This window comes from Protopterus annectens, chromosome 9.part0 (assembly GCF_019279795.1).
Source record: "Protopterus annectens isolate FY-2018-M chromosome 9.part0, PAN1.0, whole genome shotgun sequence".
Classification (NCBI taxonomy): domain Eukaryota; kingdom Metazoa; phylum Chordata; order Ceratodontiformes; family Protopteridae; genus Protopterus; species Protopterus annectens.
Genome location: NC_056743.1, coordinates 878937506 through 878958156, shown reverse-complemented (window position 1 = coordinate 878958156; position 20651 = coordinate 878937506). Strand labels below are relative to the sequence as shown.

Here is a 20651-nt window from a genome sequence, read left to right as displayed (position 1 = left end):
CAAAATAATATCTGCAAATAAAACTAACTTTTCTTTATTACCACACCAATTATATCCTTGCATTTCTGTGTCACTTATTTTCTTTGCCAATATCTCTAAACATAAAGCAAATAAAGGGGAAAAAGGACACCTCCTCCTGGTTCCTCTGCTCAATCACAGCTTATCGGACAGGAACTCTCCCACTTTAATTCTTACCTCCAATCCTTCATATATCCTCCTGCTTAACATTATTGTTTTAACCAGGCTCTGTTGAGGTGCATCCTCTCTGGGATGTTTTACAAAATTCCTGAAGCTCCAAGACCAATCTAAGAGATTTTTCATTTTCACTAATTTTATTGCATTTGCCTATCATTTTTATCTGTGGCTTATAGCTATTTTTTCACATTTGCACAGTTTTAAAGCAATTTACTGATAACTGCATTTCATTACTGTTTATTTCTTTGCTACTTACTGCAACTCATTACTGTTTAACTGCATTTTGCTGCATTTCATTACTGTTTACCTACATTTTTTTCATACTGAGTTCTATTTTTGTCTGTAAATGGTTAATCTGTGCTTTTTTGTGAGGTTTTACTGTGTTCTTAAACCTTTACTCGAGTAGCATAGTCTGGATACAGGTTTGCTGCATCCAGAGCTGTTTGCTTTTGCCTTCTGTGTTTCTGGCAGCCATCTTGTGTTTGCCTTCTGTGCTTCTCACAGCCATCTTGTGTTGGTAGGGGCCTATCTTCTCTGCCAGTGAGAGTAGCAGGGCTGCCTGGACATTTGTCTGGCACAAGCTGAATGGTAAAGAGAGCAGGGGCTAGCAGGATTGGCTAGATTTCTGCATTACTAGCATTTTCTATTTTTTGTGGTATTTAAACCCTGTGTTTGAGCTGGTCTGGGCTTGTCTGTGCGTCTGCACCCCAACTGCATTGTTTTAACCCATTATGAGGAATTCCAGCTACAAATTCTCCCTTAGCACTTGTGTGATCACCTAGTAGTACTCATCTTAGACCTTCCACCCTTTACCCACTTAGCTCTCTCTGGCCTCTCTCCCTCAGATTCTTCCAAACATGGATGGACAATTTCCTACGGTTTCAATATGGCCATCCTCAGACAGTGTAGCAACTGCCTCATGTACATGGACAACCCTCTACTATGACCACCTAGGAACACAATTTGTGAGAGATGCAATTACATTAAGAACCTAGAGTCTATGCTCTCTCCCTCACAAGCCAGTATATCTGGCACTGAGAAGGTTGTCAACACAAACACACCTCAACCACCAACCCACACCTACACAACATACCAACATATGTGGCGGTCTTCAACAAAAACATACCCAAACAAAAGACACCTCCAAGGCAAAAATACACACAAACTCCATATCCTACCACGCCACATGTAGTTCACACACCTGTCTTACAGCCACTAAGGCCTAACCATAAACCCAACATATTAGTCATACGAAACTCCATTGTGAGAGACACAGATGTGTCCCTCACCAGGCTGGATAAGTAAAAAGTCACAGTTAGTTACTTGCCAGTTGCCAGAATCCGCCGTACCACACATGCACTCAAGTCTCTCAACAACAGGTACTGTTATGACTCTGTCATAGTTCATGTTGGAGTGAATCATTTGAGATGTACCTCCCTGGACTATATGAGGAGAGACATGATCAAGCTCACTGAATGCGTGTCCCCAGCAAGTATGTCCCTAGCCTTAAGCAGCATTCTACCGTCACCCAGAATGATACCTCAATACAAACAGAAAATGACCAACAATCAGCTTAGTTTCTGACGCCATTACAAGGGGATCCAGTACACGACAGCCTGGGAAGATATGATTGACAGACCATGACGCTTTGACAGAGATGGTCTGCATCTGTTTCCCTTGGGCTTCAGGCTTCTGGCAAAGGCTCTTGCCCCCCTCCCCCATAGTGCCTTTTTTAGGCAATACCATGAAGTCAAAACTACCAACATGAAAATTTCATCAAAATGCAAATTAAAGGTCATGCTGCCAAACGCGAAACTGCACTTATTGCAAGCATTCTTAACTCTGGAAGATGCTGACATTTGTGCAGTTACAGAAACCTGGTTCAAAGCTGCAGACAGCACCACAGCCATACCGGATTATTCATCCGATCATACATTCAGACCGTGGGCAGTACAGCAAAAGGAGGTAGAGTTTCAATATATATATTAAAGACATACATACCTCCAGGCTGGTCAAACAGTATGATGCACAAGAAACACTCCAGATGCAGTTAACCGATGACAAGACCCCTATTCAAATCATAGCTAGCTACAGGCCCCCAACTTTGACTCAAGCTGCCCACTCCACCTATATGGACTTCTTCGAATCTATCAAGATTCAACCCTTTACCCTGATCCTGGGAGACTAACTATCCAACCATAGTCTGGAAGAACTACTCATGCCAAAGCACAATTGCCCAGAGACTCCTTGACTTCGTCAATGAAACTTTCTTGGACCAGTTGGTCGACAACTCCACAAGACGTGATAATATCTGGACTTGGCATTAACCAACACGAGTAACCACTACAGCATCCCTACAGTGTCATCCTCCCTGCTAAGATCCGACCACAAAGCGGTCACTTTCGAAGTCGCCATCTCCCCAACCCCCCCCTGCTAGGTTTAACCATAAAAACTTCTCCAAAACTGATTACAACCTCCTGAGGGAAGGTATAAACTGCTTCACAGCCTCCTCCCCCTCCACAGGAACTGGCACAAATATCCAAACCTACACCAAAGTACTATACGAGCATTTGTATAGCTGCACAAAATCAGGAATACCAGACAGGACAAAATCCTCCTCCTCAAAGAAGAGTAAACCTGTCCGATGGACAGCTACAATAAATAAACTCGATAATAAAAGGAAAAAAATTGCTGTTCAGGACCATGAAGGAGCAGGGCCTAATTGGAAGCAATCTCTCCTTAGTCTGAACACGCAAATAAGAGCACTAGTGAAATCCTCCAAAGCAAACAGAGTCCAAACTGGCCACATCTACTAAAGGCAATCATAAGACTTTCTTCACAAATGTCTGCAATCTCAAAGGAAGCACTCAGATCTGCTCAGAACTGGTGGTCAAGGACACTACATACACAAACGCCACAGATATAGCCAACTTGCTGGAAAACAGGTTCAGTGAAAACTTCACCCTTTTGTCCCATCAGTAAAATTAGGACATCCCCAGCAACTGCCCCCCTCCCCTTATCTTTAGTGAGCAAGTCATCACTCCCCTCTCAAAAGCAAAAAATACAACCTCCATGGGACTACATAACATCCCAGACTGCATCCTACATGAACTCAGGCAGGAACATGCAGCACTATTAGGCACCCTATCCAACCAAAGCCTGAGTACCAGCTTTGTCCAAGCCAAGTGAAGGACAGCCACTGTCATCCCTATGCACAAAGGCAGAGAGTCCACTGATCGAGGAAATTATAGACCCATCAGCCTAACTAGCCTGATCTGCAAGGCCATGGAATGGATTATCATAGACCTCATTAACAAGGACATTGGCAACCTCCAAACACTTGATCCCACACAGTTTTGTTTTGTTAAGGGGAAGTCATGCTTGTTAAATTTGGTCAACTTCTTTGAGACAGTCACCAAAGCCATGGACGAGGCGAAGATGGTGCACACTGCCTACCCTGACCTGGCCAAAGCCTTTGATACTATCCCCCACTTGGGTATAACAAATAAATTTACTCAACTAGGCATCAATCTGTATGTTACCACATGGGTAGCAAACTGGCTCACTGATAGAACACACCTAGTAAAAACAGGGAAAGCCACCTCAAGTAGTAGACCTGTAATGAGCATTGTACCCCAGGGATTAGTCTTAGGGCCTCTGTTTGGGATATACTTTTCTGAGGTGCAGGTCAAAACCAGTGTGCTATGGCTGATCAAGTCTGCAGATGACCACAAGCTGGGCGCCGTCATCAATTCACCTAGTGATGTAGACATCCTCCAAGAGGGTCTCACCCAAACAACTGACTGGTGCCAGAAACATGGCCTCAAACCAAATGCTAAAAAATGCATCATCATCCCCTTCGGGGAGAGTGACATCCCCACAAATTATCACATTAATAACAAGGTCCTAAGCATGCAATCATTCATGAGGGACTTGTGCACCCAGGTTGATAGCAAACTGACTTTTGACCACCATACTGCCTCCATTGTAAGGAAAGCTTTCTATTTGGCCCACCTTATTAGGAAGGGCATCTCCTCCAGGGACAAGAGGTCATAAAATCCTTGTATTCTTCCCTTATAAGACCCATTATTGAGTACAACGTCCCTTTTGGGATGTACCTCACAAAATACATGAGCACGTGCAGCAGCTGGAGAGACCACAGTGGTTCTCCACGAGGAGAATCCAGAGCCTCAAACCCCTGCCCTACACAGACAAGCTATAAGCCCTGTCCCTGTACTCAGTCTCATACAAATTCCTCAGAGGTAACCACTGTCTGGCATACAAAGCAATCTCAGACCCCACCTTGATGGGACTGCTGTATATTTACAAATCAAGCTCCACTCGAGTAACCCACACGTGCAACCTCAACCTAGTCTGTGACATCAATAGGACTTGTTGGTGGGACAGATTTGTGTCGCAGAGACTCCCCCTTCTGTGGAAGGGACTCCCTCTCCACGTCAAGCAGAGTACCTCATTAACTCTTTTTAAGCATAACCTGGATAACTAGATGGGGAACAGAAAATACACCCTTGGGATTCCACCTGTGTCCCTGCTAGACTGGGGCATCAGGTGCTGACTTGTCAGAACATGGGCTAAATTCTTGGTTAGGCTTGTAAGGGCCTCAGAGCCAACAGCTTAGTAACTTCCTATGAATACTGTTATCAGGGAATGCAATGGCTTCCATTGCCCCATTCAGAACACCAGCTTACTCTTGTCAAATGTTGTCTCTGCAAGACTCATCAACAGCACTATTTTCTTACATTCTGATTCCCTTTGGATCATTATTCTATTAATGTTGTCAAATTTTTGCGTTACCTCCACAAAACTACACAGATCCATATCTATCAATTTTGGCACCACCTTTGCCATTGTTTCTGCTAGTACAGGCAAATACTTTACAATCGTGGCTTAAAGTCAAATTGAATCTATATGAAGGTGTGACTGATGGGGCTTTACCATCTTTAGGTAACACAGCCACCACAGCTTTCTTCCAAGATGTTGTTGCCTCCTCTCTTTCTAAAGTACTGTTAAAAATCTTCATCTTTATCACTTTCTTCCCTCTAACTTCTAAACTCCAGAGGAACACGCACTGTTCCTGGATACTTTCCTGAAGATTGACTACACATCACTATTTTTTTTATTTTATCTGCTTCTATCTTAACTGTTAGATGTTGAGCCTCAACCATCTCTAACCATGGCATAATCAAGTTCTCCATAAATATTAAACTGCTGTGCTCTTTCTTGATATCTTCCCTGCTTTATACAAATTTTCATAAAATTTCCAAAATATCCCTAATACCTCTATAGATAAAGACTCACCAAGTTTAGTGCAACCCTTTCTGCTTTCTGTTACCTAAGTTGTTGGGAATAAAGGTTTTTGTGCTCCGGAGTTATCGATGAATAGTTGCTTAACAGCAATCTTTCTATACTCATGCATACCATCCAGATACTTCTTTATTTTTTTCTTTAGCACCTGCATTTGCACCTCTTCTTGGTCTGCGAGATCCTCCTTACTCTGCAATACTTTAACCTTTGTCAGACCTTTTAAGTAATGTCTATTCCTTATTAACCATATCACTTTCATTTCTACCTAGTCCATTTTATTTTATCCCACTCACTAGCTATAATTTCTGAAAATATTTCTCTTTCCTAATAACTCTCAAATAATTCCGCTACCCATTCCTTAAATTCCTCTCTTTTTACCCGTTAGGTGGGAAAGAGCCACGGTTTCATTTTTACTTCATTAGCTCATATTTTACTTTTTATCAGTGCATGATTTGATATAATTAATTGAAGCAGGTCACTATTTCAATTAAATGCACATGGGTTCTTGTGAAATGTAATCTTTATCTAGTCTAGGCCAGTTATTGTACCTTGTAGAATAATATCTAACTTTTGTCCAAGTTCCTACTACAGAATTCACATCTTCCACACCAAATATTTTCATAAATGTCTTCCTCTTTTGTTACAACTTTGCTTCTAGATCCCCCAATACACCCTAACTATTGCAAATCATGTTACAATTCCCATCTATAATATTCCCTGCTGAAAGCCATTTCTGAAGCTCCATTATAGTTTTTTTTTTTAATATAAACACATGCCTGCATAATCCTGCACCCTTGCCAAGAACTCCCTACTACCACAAATCTACCATTACTGTCTTTTTTCTCTTCTATCACTATTGGAGTCCCTCTAGCAATTAGTAAAATTTCCCCCATTATCCTCTGTCATTGATATTTTGCCAAATATCATCCAGAAATCATTTAAGTTCATATGCTCATTTCTTTCCAAACATGTCTCCTGTAGCATTATTTGCACTCTGCGTTCCTTAATAAAATTCAATACTCTTTCCTTTTTATCTATACCAATAAATCATTTATGTTCCAAGATAATATGGCTAGTGTAGCCATTATGATAAAAAGACTTTTCGCACCTATCATGCACTTCAGTTTTTTTGAATGTGCATTTCTAAATTTTGTGTTACATGTGCACACTAATGTTTGGTAGGCTGATCTTTTATACAGTTGTTTCTTTTAATCTCCACTTGAAAGTACAGTTGTATAAACTTACCATAAATGTACATGTTTGACTGTATTCACTGTTGCACTCCTGACTTGTGGGATTTCCTGCTATGGAAGCCCTTGGCCAGTCCGACTACCAGAGTAAAAATCTCCCTTCTCTTAAGGCTGGCAGACGTCCTACTCTGAAGTCAGTTCACTTTGGTATAAAATGAGCCAGCCAATGTCATGACATTAGTCGTTTCTTGCCCCTTAGAAGGTAGGAGCCACCAGAATGAACCATAAGCAAGTGTCAAAGGTAGCAAAAGGGCCCTTCTGGGTAAACATCCAGGGGAGTCCCTCTGGTTATTGAAGAAGATACAGGCACACTACTACTGTAGACAAAATGAAGGAAGGAGGTAGGGAAAGAAGACTGCAACAGTGAATACACAAACATCTACATTTATGTAAGTGTACACAACTGTACTATGTTATTTGTGTTTCACTGCTGCAGTCCTGACTTGTGGGATGATTCCCAAAGCTGAGATGAGGGCAGAAGGTAAGATTATGGAGAAGAGAGGGTGCCCTGCAATACGGCAGTGGCAAATCCTGCTTTAGACTTGGAAAAGGCTGATAAGTGACAGTGTTTGGTAAAGGTATGCATAGATAACAAGGTAGCAGCTTCCAAAATGTCTTTGGTAGGTACTCCTTTTAGGTAGACTGCAGAGGTAGCAGTGGCCCTAGTGGAGTGAGTCCTTAAACTTTCGGGAGGCTTTTTACCACGATGGCTGTAACAAATGGAAATGCAGCGAGATATCCACCTGGTGATAGTCTGTCTGGAGACTGGTTTCCCTTCAGAGCCAATGGCAAAGGACACAGAGTTGGTCTGATTTTCTGAAAGATTTAGTTTTGTCAAGATAGTAGCAAAGCTGTCTGAGCACATCCAAGGAGTGAAGGATTCTCTCCCCTCAGTTCTGAGGCTTGAAGAAGAAGGTGGGCATGTGTAAAGCTTGATTCAAGGATGCATCAGTGATCACCTACCTTGGGCATAAAAGATGTCTTAGTCCTGAGTGATACTCTGTCTGGGTAGAATATGAGAAATGGATCCACTGTCATAAAAGTTTGAAGCTCAGAGATCCTTCTAGCTGAGGAAATAGCCAGTAAAAGGGTAGTCTTCCAAGATAAGAATTTTTATTCAGCAGAAGCTGCTGGTTCAAAGGGGGGCAGTGTCAATTTTTCTAAAGCAAAACTGAGGTCCCATGAAAGTGTAGGTTGCCTCCTGGGAGGTCTGATGTGAACCACTTCCCCCAAGGAACTGTTTCATTAAGGGGTGGGAAAAGACAGGAGGAAGAGTAGGGATGTGGGCTGAAATGGCAGACGCATGGATTTTGATGGAAGAAAAGGACAGGCCTATGTCAATCAGGGTAGCCAGGTAATCTAAAATGGCAGAAATATTGATTGAGTTAGGATTGAGCCCTTGTTGCAGACACCAAATGGAGAATCTTTTCCACTAGCCTTTTTGAGAATGTTTTGAACCTGTATGCTTAGGGTATGCACAGAGGAGTACTTTGGGAAATTATTCAGGCTGAGAGTTTGAGAATTTGTAGGTTGAGATGAACAAACTTACCCTTGTCCTGAATCAGAAGGTCCACTCTCTGAGGCAACTCCCACAGGTTTTTGTTGGTTAACCTTGTTAGCAGAGGATACCAGTGCTGCCTGGGCTTGTCTGTGGCTGTGAGAATGACCCTTGGGGCCTTCTTCCTTGAGTTTTAGTAGGGCTTGTGGAAGAGAAGGCAGTTGAGGAAACACAAAGGAAAAGGTGGCTCCAAAGGAAATGGAAAGCATCTGTTCTCCAGGCAGTGAGTAGTTTGTTGTAGAACAGAATCTTTTCAGTTGAGCATTTTCTTTGGTGGCAAAGAGGTCTACCTGTGGGGATCCCCATTTCTGGACTATGCTGAAAAATGTTTCCCAATGCAGATGCCTCTTGTGGGGGGTCAATCAAGTTCCTGCTGAGTTGATTTGATAGTGTGTTTTGGGTCTCTGGGAGGTACAGTGCCATGAAGTGCAACCCTAGAGAGTGAGCTGTCTCCCAGTCTTGCATTGCTAGTTGATAAAGAGGGTAAGAGTGAGTGCCCCCTTGTCTATTTACCACAATTGTAGTGCTGTCTGTTTTGACAAGCAGGATCCCTGGTTTCTACACAGCTATGGAAGTTACTATGTCCTTTTGCACTGCCATCAGCTCTTTCCAAATGTATGTGTTTGTGTCTGAACTGATTTTTCCCATCTGCCCTATGACTGAAGGTGTTCGAAATGAGCCTCCAAGGCTGTCTCTGAAGCATCAGTGGTTAACGTTTGGCCCTGAAAGATGAACCGGATGGGGAAACCCATGTTCTGAGCACACGTCCACGTTCACCATGCATATTTCTCCTTGAGACAAGGGATCAGCTGAATTTCTGTCTCCAGGGACTGTGAGTGCTGATACCACTAATTCTTGAGGTACCACTGGAGATTCCTCACATGTAGCCTTGTCAGAGGGATCATGAGGATACAAGATGTCATGTAGCCTAATGCTCTGAGGAATTCCCTGGCTCAGAGACATTGTCTCTGCATAATGTTTTGCATGTACTGAATCAGGAAGAAGACCTTTTCTAGAGGAAGGAAGGCCTTTTGAAGGGAGGAATCCAGAATAGTCCCCAGGAAAACTATCCTGGTGGATGGGTCTATGCTGGATTTGCAAGGATTTATAGTAAACTCCAAGGTGGTTCTAAGTGAAGGCCAGATCCTTCAGGAGCTCTGACCAATTCTTGGCTTGAATGATGCAGTCAGCTAGAAAACGGGAATAACTAGATCCCTCTTGTTCTGCAGAAGGCAATCACAGGAGCTAAACACTTTGCAAAGACCCTGGAAGCAATACACAAGCCGAAGGGCAGTGCAGAGAATTTAAAGTGACTTGTACCTGCTCTAAAACAAAGAACAGTTCTGCAAGATTCTTCTACAGGAATGTGAAAGTAAGCATCTTTTAGGTCTAAGGTTACCATCGGAAGACATTTTTGAAGAGGCAACATTCTGAATTTTCATACCAGCAGGAACTAATTGAAGGTGGACAGGTCTAGAATAGGGCACCAACAGCCTTCCTTTCTGGGAACCAGGAATAGCCTGGAATAGAACTCCTTCCCCATTTGATATTCTGGTTTCACTGAGCTTTGTGAACATAGGTTGTGAATCCAAGAAAGGGCCTCTGCTCTTTGATTTTATGGAACATCTGGGAAACCTGAGTATCTTAATGGCTCTTTGAAAGTGAGCCTGTAACTATCTGAGATAATTTTCAGAACCCACTTGTCTGAAGTAATGAGGGACCAATTTTCTTTGAACAAGGATAGCCTTCCTCCTATCCTTTCTGGAGAGGGTGGGGTTGAGGTAGAGGAAAGGAAGAATCATTGCGGCTCGCTGTCAGGGCCCTGTGGCCTAGAACTCCCTTGCCAGTGGGTTCCTGAGGACCACTGTCTAAGCCTTTGTGACCGATGCTGCCTTTGAGGCCTTTCCCTTCGGGGATTCCTCTGGCTGCTTTTTGATTGAGAAGGAAAGGACCAGTGCTTAGTGGGAAAATTCCTACTAAACTTAGAAGGCACAACCTAGAGGAAGTCCTTGACAGTTTGCAGAGATTTTGGTTTATCTTCCATATTTTTAGCACAGCCTCAGCCTTTGGCCCAAAAAGGAAGTCCTCATCTAGGGGGTGCATCTAGAAATATGGATTTGACATGGTCTGATAGGGTCTGTTCCCTAAGCCAAGCATGTCCTCTAATGACAGAACTAGATACAGCAGCAAAGCTAGAGAACTCCATAGCATCATAGCCGCAGTGCAATGAGTGTCTAGCCACCTGGGAAGTGGAATGGCAAAAGTCCAACAATTCCTTGGAAATGTTCTTGACCTCCAGGAAGTATATCTTTTGCTGCATTTTATCCAAAATACTTTGTTGGTATTTTATCATATAAAACTGTCAGTTAAGGGCCCTCATGGCTAGGGTAACAGAAGTGTAAACTTTTTACCAAACCTATAAAGGGCCCTGCTTTCTCTGTTAGCAGGTAAAGGGTTGTTTGAAGAGCTGGCTATTGCTCCCTTGGGACCTGGAGTGACAACCTCTGGGTTAGCAGAGGTGTCTTGAAGAGGTATTTATCTGAGAGTCCAGCACCCTATAAACCTTGCCTGGTTTTCGAGGGGCTGGAGGTAGAGAATCTGGATTCAGGGATGAGTCCATAAAAACATCCTCTACCACCTCCAGTACAGGAGGAACAGCCAAAGGTTTGTGTTCCAGGAGGTCAAGGAACTCCCTAAACCTCTTTTTAGATTGTGGCTATTTCTGTGCCACTGGAAACGTTCCCTCATAGCATGGAGCATTTCCCCAAAAGTGATATCTTCAGGAGGGGAACCTGAAAGCAGATTCTCCTCAGAATCTGAATCTTCAAAAGAATTAAGAAAGAATCATCCCTCAAAGACAGACTGCTACGGGTCAGAATCCTCATCCGAGTCAGGAGGTACAGAGAAAACTTCAGGGGTAGCAACCTTCTTCCTTTTCCCTGGGGAAGACTCCAAAGGGGGTTGCCGAACTCTGACTAAGGATATAAGGTTCTCAGCTAACCTGACAAGGTCTTGCTGATAACCTAGTGCGTGGGAGCCGGTAGACATAGGCATAGGACCTGAGGTAGAACTCTTCTTAGAAGTAGCTTTTGCCTTGGGCCTAGATACATCCGCAATCCTGATACCAGTCTCTTTGTAAAGAAGAACTCATGCAAGCTGACACCTCAAAGGAAAATTGCCAGTATAAGATCGCTCATTGGAAGCTGTTTGTTGAGTGACTCCGGATCCAACCAATGAACTGAAAGCAAAGGCCTGTGCAGAAGCTGAGGGACCTGACAGTATGTTGGACTCCATACTGGTCTCGGCAGAGGCCAGCGCCACCACCTCGGTCGCAGAATGGGGCTACAAAAGCTAGTCTTCCTCAATGATAATGAGCCTTGAGGGACTGGCGGATGGTGAACAGTTGTCATCCAAGACCCTAAGCTTGGGTCTTTTTTTACTTGTCCTTCCTAGCTTAGGGAGCTCAACCACAGGAAGACTGGCGGATGCCATCGAATGTTGAGAAGAAGATGGCAGACTAAGATGCCTAGCTAAGATTCTGGCCCTATGCCTGATGGTCCTAGAATTAAAACAGGAATAAAAACAGCAATTGGGGACGTCATGATCTGGGCCTAGAAAGGTGAAACACAATGTATGAAAGTGGAGATAACTGTTAGCTTTATCTGACATGCATTAAAAGAAGAAAAGGAGTTCCTCAATGGAGTAATTGGCTTTAGACGACTTCTCTCTGGTGCAGACTGACCAACGCACTGAAACACTGCTTTGGGCTCCGATGGCAAGAAAAAACTGAGGTCATGGCATTGACTGGCTCTCTTTATACCCAAGCGTATGGACGTCAGAGTAGGATGTCCACCAGTTTTAGGAGGAAGAAGATTTTTACTCTGGTAGTCAGGCCAGCCAAGGGCTGCCACAGCAAAAAATCCCGCAAGTCAGGACTGCAACTGTGAAACACAAAGAACATCCTACGTTACACTGTTTTAGACTTTTTGTTTTAATGACAACCTTCAAACACAAAACTAAATACATTTTAAGAACCACTATCAGCTTTGAACAAGTGCACAAAACTATGTACATCTTCAAAAAAAAAAAAGTTAAGTTTACTTAACCTAAAATTAAGGTTCTCTATGCTAAAGCACATGCTACAGCCTGTGTGCCCATATACACTGATTGCGGTCTGTTTTATCTCTTTTTCCCTTCCAGATGTGAAAAAAATAGCTTAAATGCTTTCAGAAAACAAACTTTTATCCCTAAGAAAAAGTGAGCTGGCTATCTTTCAATAAAAATAAACTGTACACTGTTCTATTAATTGCATTAAAATATAAAGGCTGCTTGGGAGGCTGCAATCTCTTGTTCACTTCCTATAATTTCAAACTTTATTTTTCACCGAACTGCTTGGCATTGTATCTTTATATTTTTCTTCTCTCAGTCAGTAAAGAATGCTCAGAACTCTCAAGATTAATTGCTTGCATCTGCAGTCAGTTCATCTCCATGTAAAAGTAAACAGCAATGCATCTTTGTAAATTTCACTCAGAATAAAATGTACAACTGCCTTTAGCTGAAGACTTCTGGACTCCCACTCAACATTTGCTATGTGAAAAAAAAAACAAAGTAATATCTCTGCAGATGCAAATAAAACTTTTAGTTATGTACTTACCATAACTTCGGATGTATGGGATCCGTCTCGCCTACATTCATAACTGATGGGTTCGGAGCCGATCCATCGGCTCCGACTCGGCCACTATATAGTAGAACGAAGTCTCTAATTGGCTGGGCTACCCCTTATCCCAGAATGCACCACGCCTGCTTCCCCAGATCTTGTTTGTTCGCTTTCATACCTACATCCAGACACAGCGACATACCAGCAACTGTAACAAACTAAAGTCCTTCAAGAGAAAAACTCAGTAAGTAGCAGCATTCCCTCTAAATCCAATGGGAAGGGGGAAGGAGGGGAGCGTATGAATGTAAGTAGATGGATCCCATACATCCGGGTTATGGTAAGTACATAACTAAAAGATGTAATGGGATCCTATCTCGCCTACATTCATAACTGATGGGACAGCGTCCCTAGCACCTAAATCCCGGGTGGCTCATTGGAAAACACTCCTGAGAACTGTGGAACCAAAGGAAGCTCTACCCTGAGAAGCCACATCTATCTTGTAATGAGAAATGAAGGTGTGTGGAGAAGTCCAGGTAGCGGCCGCACAGATATCATCTATCGATAATTTGGAGTGGAATGCTACAGAAGTAGCCATTGCCCTGGTAGAATGAGCCCTGACTGGGAAAGGTAGCTCTTTGCCGGACCGTGAATAAATGAAGGAGATGCAATCTTTAATCCATTTGGCTATGGTGGTTTTAGCCACCGGTTGACCCAACCTATTTTCCGCAAAGGACACAAACAGCTGATCTGACTTTCGTGTCTGATTGGTCCTACTTAAATAAAAATGCAGTTGTCTGTGGACATCCAATTGATGGAAGATATATTCTGCGCTATTGGAGAATTTGGGAAAAAACACAGGGAGCTCCAAAGATTGTTGAATGCATAAGGGGGATGCTACCTTGGGCAAGAAAGAGGGATTTAACTTGAGGGACACTCTGTCTTTGTGAAAGGTCAAATAAGGAGGATTAGAACAGAGAGCCTGAAGCTCTGAGACCCGCTTGGCAGAGGTTATTGCCACCAAAAAGGCGGTTTTCCAAGATAGAAATTTTATATCACAAGTAGCTGCTGGTTCAAAGGGGCAGGCAGTTAAAGAAGCTAGAACCATATTCAGGTCCCAAGGGTGCACGGGATGGGCTATTGGGGGCCGAAGGAGCCACGCTCCTTTAAGGAAAGATTTGCAAAGCCTGTTTGCCATTAAGGAAGGCTCAAAGGAGACATGAAAATTAGAGATAGCCGCCAGTTGGACTTTAATTGTGGAAACTGAAGAGCCCAAATAAAACAAAGAAGCCAGGAATTCTAAAACCTGAGGTACTGGGGCGGTAAGGGGATCTATACCTCGTTGCTGGGCCCAAAGAGCAAACCTTTTCCACTTGCTGGAATACAGTTTAATAGTGGAAGGTTTGTGAGAAGAGGACAAAATGTGGATGACGTCTGGAGAAAAAGAGCTATCTCTGACTAAGGTTGGAAGTGGAGTAACCAAGCGGCCAATCTCAAGGACCTGAGGGATGGGTGAGACTGTCCCAACTGATGAGTCAACAGGTTGGGCACTAGGTCCAGAAACCATGGGCCCTCCACCGCATACCTCAGAAGGAAGGGGAACCAAACCTGACGAGGCCAGTGTGGAATGATCAAAATCATGCCGCTCCCTAGATAAATCGCCTTCTGTATCACCTTCGGGAGAAGGGGAACCGGAGGGAAGGCATAAAGTAGACCGGGGGGCCAACTGTGAGCTACAGCGTCCCTGGGAATCTGCCACTGAGAGGGAGTCAGAGTGAAGAAGTCCCTGCATTTCGCATTGTGAGGACTGGCGAACAAGTCGCAACAAGGGAGGCCCCACTTGGCGAAGATGTTTGCAGCCACCCTGTCATTGAGGGACCACTCGTGGGGTAACAGGAGAGTTCTGCTCAGCCTGTCTGCAATCACATTGGATTTCCCCGGAATGTGCGTTGCCACTAGGAAACACTGGGTAGAAATTGCCCAATGCCACACTCTCATGGCCTCACGGCAAAGAGGGTAGGACCTGGTTCCGCCTTGCTTGTTTATGTACCAGACTACCGACATGTTGTCGGATAGGATCGCAATAGTACCCCGTGGAAGAGCATGATGAAGTGCTTGCAACACCAGTAGCACCGCTCTCATTTCCAGGATATTGATATGTAAATGCGTTTCGTGAGCCTGCCACGTGCCTTGGACAGACCTGTCCAGATAATGACCCCCCCCCACCCTGTCTGGGAGGCGTCCGTGGTCACCGTGGCGATGGGAGGCTGAAGGGCAAAGGGTTGCCCCTGGTCCAGGTTGGACCAAAGCAGCCACCAACGTAGGTCCCGACGGCAAATTTCGGTAATCTGGACCAAATGGTTCAGGGGAAGTTCCTGAAAGGACCATTGAACCGACAGTAGCCATTGCAGTACCCGCATGTGCAACCTGGCTAAGGGGACTAGTAGAATAGTCGAGGCCATCGTGCCCAATACCTGCAGAATCTGTCTGGCCTGAACTCGTGATCTAGGTAACAAGGTTTGAACCTGAGACTGCAGGACCTGAATCCTTTCTACCGGCAAGAATGCCCGCATTCTTCTTGTGTCTAACTCTGCGCCTATAAATGTAATACGCTGAGATGGCTGCAGCACAGATTTTCCCCAATTGAACATGATTCCTAGTGAATGACCCAAACTGACTGTGGTCATAAGCGCCTGAACTAATAGATGCTTGGAGGTGGCAGTAAGGAGCCAGTCGTCTGGATAGGGAAACACTTGGAATCCTAGACTTCTCAAGTGAGCTGTCAGTACTGCCAGACACTTGGTGAACACCCTGGGGGCTGTGGTGAGACCAAAGGGCAGTGCTCGGAACTGGAAATTACTGGTTCCCAGGCGGAAGCGTAAATGACTCCTGGACTCTTGACTTATCAGAATGTGATAGTAAGCGTCCTTGAGATCTATGGAGCACATCTAGACATCCTTCTCCAATAACGGGAGAATGGACTGAAGGGTGACCATTTGGAATTTGGATTTTTTTACAAAGCGATTCAATGAGCTGAGGTCCAAAATGGGCCTCAAGTCCCCTGTCTTTTTTGGCACCAAAAATAGTCTTGAGTAAGTTCCTGATATGATCTGGTAGGCGGGGACAGGCTGGATGACTCCTTTTCTTAGCAGCTTTGAAACCTCGACCGCTGCTTGATCCCGCTGACTGGGTGGCACATCCGGGATTTTCCTGATAGGAAGAGGGGGGGGATCTTGATGAAAGGGATGAGACAGCCTCCGGTTATGGTTCGGAGCACCCACTGATCCTTGGTGATAGATTCCCAAGCCTGTGGGTGTTCCGCAAAACGACCCCTGACTGGCTCCGGAGATGCACAGTCGGGCCACGTCTCAGGGACGGGGAGTGTAGGATGGACCATGAAAGGAATGGCGGTCTCCAGAGTTACGGGGGCCTCTGCCGCCTCTGGGGCGGTGTCTTCCTGAATCCCCCCCGCCTCTAAAGGAGGGATCACTCGGTGGAGTAGGGAAAGACCTTTGAGATTTCCTGAACCACATTTTCCCTACTCTCTGGGCCTTGGGGGTAAGGTCTAGAGGGAGCGGAAAAATGGGCCCCCACAGCAGTCAAGGTCTTGCCCTCCTGCTCGCACCGAGTCAGTGTGTCCTTCACCTTGGGTCCAAACAGAGAGGACCCATCAAAGGGGGCGTCGGTGAAGGAAGACTTAAAAGCCTCCGCAAAGGGACACAAGCGTAACCAGGCGTGTCTTCTAAGAGCCACGCCTGTTCCCGCTGCTCTACTCGCCCCTTTGGCTGCATATGAAATGAGCCTCATGGACGAGTTGACTATCGAAGATAGGGTAGTCATCTGGGCGCCAACAGTTTGGGCTAACGCCTCAGGAAGACTACCCGTAAGAGACTCACCTAACTCTTTGAGGAGGTCCCTTTGGAGCCTGGTGAAATGACAAAGGTAATTCAGCGACCGCAGGGTAAAGGCCGCTGAAGAAAGGGTACGCTTCCCGTACCTATCCATGCTCCTGGAATCCTTATTAGGAGGGTGAATAGATGTTGAAGCCTCTGCCACATCTTGCTGAGTGGCAGATGCCACCACCATCGCATCAACTGCAACTCCTTTGGTCAAAAATTCCTTTTGAGGAGGGGCGGAGAGGAACTTGTTAGGCCTGGTGGGCACCGGTTCCACAGTGTCAGGGTGTTCCCACACCCTTCAAGAAACTAAATCTAGTAATTCATCGAAGGGTGGAGACACCCAGGAGGCGGAGGGCTGGGCCCCAAAAGCCTTGAGGAAGACTGACTCCTCCGCGGAAGGGGTTTTGGACTGCCAATCGCCTCTCTGTCTCAGGATCTCGAGGATATCTGAGAATGAGACGTCATCCGAGGACGATTTTGGGGACCCCTCCGCATCATCGAGGTCAGTATCTGAAGTGATAGACTCATCCTGGGAGTCAATGTGCTTCCTCTTGCACAATTTTTTTCTTGGAGGTTCATTTGAAGCAGATTCAGAAGGACCTCCCGGGAGAAGGGAACCCCCCAAGGGGGTATCCTCTGGCCCTGGGGCCCCTCTGTCGTGGGAATGAAGCACACCAGAAGCACCAGTTCCCAAGTCTAGGGACGGTGAGGTAGAGACTTGCTGAGTTGGCAAGGACATGGCCAGCGCACTCCTCATGGCCTCAAAAGCAGGACCTCCAGACTCTACGGAGGACACTGGCTGAGGGACCACGACGGTACCGGGAATCCCTGCGGCCGACGCTCCGAGGGGAAGACTAGGAACCGAAGCTACCAGTTCCAAAGTGTTCCCCTCGGCCCCGACCGAGGAAGTCCCGGTACCAAACCCTGATGCAGAGGACAGGGTAGCAATGATGGTCGGAACAGAAAAGCTCCGAGGGAGTCTCGGTTCCGACTGGACAACTCTGCTCCGCTCTACCATCACCGACTCCAACGGCTCCGAGGAGGTTGGAGGAGGAATCGGATGCGTCGAAGTGGGGACCGGCTCCGGAGCACAGTGGGCTGGAGCCGAGACCATTTTTGCAAAAACCGGGGACTGGAAAAGCCTCTGGATAACTCTGTCGAAATCTGAGTCTGACAACCTGGAGGATTTAGCGGAAATAAATGGGGGCCGAGACGACTTCTCTCTCGGCTCCGATAGACCAGGGGACCGGCTCCAACACCATTGGCACCGGATCCGGAACCGTATGAATAATCATCGGCGCCGAAGGGGACTTCGGAGCCGGGGGGGTGAGTCTGAGCTGCACACCTCCAACGGCTCCGAGCCCAAGGGAGCCAAAGCAGGTGATTCGCCTCTCAATCCCCCAACCTGCGGCTCCAACACCAATGGAGCTGAGGAAAGAGGTATCGAGACAGACCCTTCCACCTGAGGCTCCGAAGCCATTGGAGCCGAGGAAGAAGAGGTCGACCTATGCTTCTTGGAAGTCGGTTCCGACGGACTGGTCGGAGCCGACGACCTTTTCTTTTTAGAAGCTGGAGAGGAAGGAGAAGCCAAAGCTTCCTCAAAAGAGGGCTTAATAAGGCCCTTAAGGATCAGTTTATTTTTACGTTCTTGAAGGACCCTAGAGGAAAAAGCATGACAAACACTACATGTTTCCTGCAAATGTTTCGGTCCTAAACAATACACGCAAAGAGCATGGCTATCAGTAATAGACATTTTGTAGTTGCACTTGGTGCACTTTTTAAAACCAGACTTCTGCTCTTTTGACATCCTGTCACACAACTATTTTTACCACGAAAGTAACCTTAAAGTAGGGCACGAGCCCTTGACTCAACAATGGGACTGGCCCGAGATACACAACACAAAATGGGCAGAAGCCCTCTAACTAACAACGGGCTTAGCCCGATAAAGTAGGACATACAGTGGGGTGAAAAACAAACTTAAAAGTAGACAATTTTAACAAATTGACTCACAATAAGGACAAAGGCCCTCTAACTTAAACGGGCCTTGCCCGGTAATTAGAAAAAATATCAATCACACTGAAAAAGGTTCACACACACACGTAAAGCTGTTAAAACAGCTGTTTGTTAAATTAGTGAAGAAACCCCTAGGACAAAAGACCAAAAAAGTAACAATAAACCACTTAGCTCCAGCCAAGTCGAGACCACGTCTAGCTTGAAAAGCGGCAAACGAGATCTGGGGAAGCAGGCGTGGTGCATTCTGGGATAAGGGGTAGCCCAGCCAATTAAAGACTTCGTTCTACTATATAGTGGACGAGTCGGAGCCGATCCCATCAGTTATGAATGTAGGCGAGATAGGATCCCATTACATCTTAGCATTTTTCATGGCTTTCATCACTCTGCCTTATTTTTTCAAGCCTACTTGCTTACAAAAACACTTTATTATAGCTGAAGCCAAGGGCATTAATCTAGACAATCACCTTTGTAAAAACAAGAGAAATTATCTTAAGTCTACATTTAATACAGTCAGTCCACATTTACACCTCAGCAGCACAAGATCAAAGCAAATTAACATTAGACTTGCTTTTGCAGAGCCTTTCATTTGTTATACTGTAAAGCCTATGTTTCTTACAACTAAGTACTTGTTTACATTAATATATCTGACCCATACAACAGTCACTGAAACAATTCCCCCACGTGTAAAATACCAGACTACACACTACATAAAACTGCTTTACTATATAGCATTCCATTTGTGAATGAAATGGTTTATTATAAGAACAAAAGTTGTTTCACTTAGTTACTTTTTTCCTTTTAACATCCTTCTAAACATTGACAAAGTGGGGTACATGCTTTACTGTCCACACACTAGTTTAATAAAGTCAACCAAAGTCCAGTCTTTTTCATCCACTTTCCTACAAAGCCATATTTCACAAATGTGATTGATGCTTTATTGACTCCCATTTATTCACTAATTTCAGTGTTGTTGGTCTTCTTCCTGTTCCTTTTTACTTCCCAGTACCAGACTCTGGTTCAAGTCCAAGGTATTCCAGATTCTTCTAGCCAACTCCTGTGCTTTTTCTGTCTTACAAGCATTTTCTTTTGGAACACTGGAAAAAATTTCACTGGTAAATACTTATGAGTTTTATTGTCACAAGAAGGAGAAACAGAGTCCTCTTCTGTTTGCTGGCTCACTTTTTACTAGATAAACTTTTGGATGCAGAACGAAAGAGGAAATAAAAAAATGTCTTTGATCCTACAGAAATATTCTGAATACAGCGGAATACAGTAGCTTGAATCTCACATCTTCCAGGGATAAAACCATTTAAAATACACCAGGCAGAAGAGAAGCAATCAATTTCCTGAAACACTCTTCTGTCTACAACTTTTAATACTTTTCCATTCTGCTACATTTTTGTCACGATCAACCACACCTCTCAAACTCTTAGAGCAAGAAATCTGGACAAAGCCAAAAATTACTGGGGTGGGGGAGGGTCCAAAATTAAAGAAAGATTTTAAATATTGCTCTTACAAACTTAGAAAGTTATATACTGATAACTGGAACAGTCAAATGAATAAAAAGTAATCCCCACAAGCTGTCCCAGTAACACTCCAAGATTCACCAGCATGAACACCAGTCCAAAAGATGTAAAAACAAAAACAATTTTATTGTAAAAAAACATCCGTTAAGCGCTTTCATCTTACATAAAAGACTTCATCAGATGGGTTAGTTGTTCTGATGAAGTCTTTTATCTAAGATGAAAGCGCTTAAC

At 44.7% G+C, this 20651-nt stretch overlaps 1 protein-coding gene across 1 annotated transcript in view; it reads right to left on the bottom strand.

Moving 5' to 3' along the window:
• The window catches only part of DCTN2 (dynactin subunit 2), a 767074-nt gene that overhangs the window by 8205 nt on the left and 738218 nt on the right, over nt 1-20651 (bottom strand). The gene's annotated exons all lie outside the window — the stretch shown is intronic.